Source organism: Myotis brandtii, unplaced genomic scaffold, assembly GCF_000412655.1.
Source record: "Myotis brandtii unplaced genomic scaffold, ASM41265v1 scaffold74, whole genome shotgun sequence".
NCBI classification, from domain to species: domain Eukaryota; kingdom Metazoa; phylum Chordata; class Mammalia; order Chiroptera; family Vespertilionidae; genus Myotis; species Myotis brandtii.
Window position 1 is genome coordinate 154257 of NW_005370944.1, and position 1325 is coordinate 155581.

A 1325-nucleotide genomic window follows, 5' to 3' on the forward strand; every position below is an offset into this window, starting at 1 on the left:
AGTCTCATAGCACTCTGTTCATAGATCTGCCCTAGAACTTATCAAATTATGATAATTGCCCCAGTTGGTGTGGCTCAGTTGGTTGAGGGTTGTCCCATGCACCAAAGGGTCACCAGTTCAATTCATGGTCAGGGCACATGCCTGGGTTGTAGGCTCGATCCCCAGTGTGGGGTGTGCAGGAGGCAACCAATCAATGATTCTCTCTCACATCAGTGTTTCTCTTTCTCTCTCTCCCTGTCCCTTCCTCTCTAAAATCAATAAAAACATATTTAAAAATTCTATATAATAAAGCAGTAATATGCAAATTGACCATCATGCCCTCGCACAAGATGGCCACCCCCATGTGGGCACAAGATGGCCAGCAGGGGAGAGCAGTTGTGGGCGATCAGACCATCAGGAGAGAGCAGTTAGAGGTGACCAGGCCAGCAGAGGAGGGCAGTTGGGTGCGGGGAGTGGTTAGGGGGTGATCAGGCTGGCAGGCAGAAGCAGTTAGGGGCAATCAGGCAGGCACGCAGGCGAGCGGTTGGGAGCCAGCAGTCCTAGATTGTGAGAGGGATGTTCGACTGCCGGCCCTATGGGATCTGGCCTAAACCATCCCTCTAGGGGTCCCAGATTGGAGAGGGTGCAGCTGGGCTGAGGGACACCCCTCACCAGTGCACACATTTCATGCACCAGGCCTCTAGTTATATGATAATGACCTATTAATACATATCTCCATTTTTAAATGACTGTCAACTGTTCAGAATAGAGTATCTCTCTAAATTGTGTCTCCTCAGTAGCTACCATATGCTTAGCACCAAGTAGGCCCTCAGACAGATACTTGTGAATGCTTGACTGACAACATAACTGGATACCTGAAAGAGCTCTACTGTTCTGTTGTCTTGATGCTGCTAGGCAAGGAAAGTTGCCAGAGAGGAAATGATTCTCTGAATGAGAACAATATATACTTGAAAGTTGTCTTTTTCTTCCCCTCCCTCTCCCAAGATTTTTTTTTTTTTTTTTTTGGGGGAAGTGGTTGGGGGGACATATACTTAGAAAATTATATATTTATTAGTATTTTAATTTTAAAGTTATTAAAAACATGAAAACAGGTCTGTGGAATTATGGGTAACCTTTTTTTTTGCAAATTACCTTTATTACATTGTTTCATCTACACTAATAAAAGAGAAACATGGTAATTAGTGTACGACCGCTACCCTTTTCATTGGCTAATCAGTGAGTATATGCAAATTAACTGTCAGCCAAGATGGCGGCCGGCAGCCAGGCACTGAAGCGAGCACGAGGCTTGCTTGCTGCAGACTCCAACGTTCCCCGCCTCACTTGCC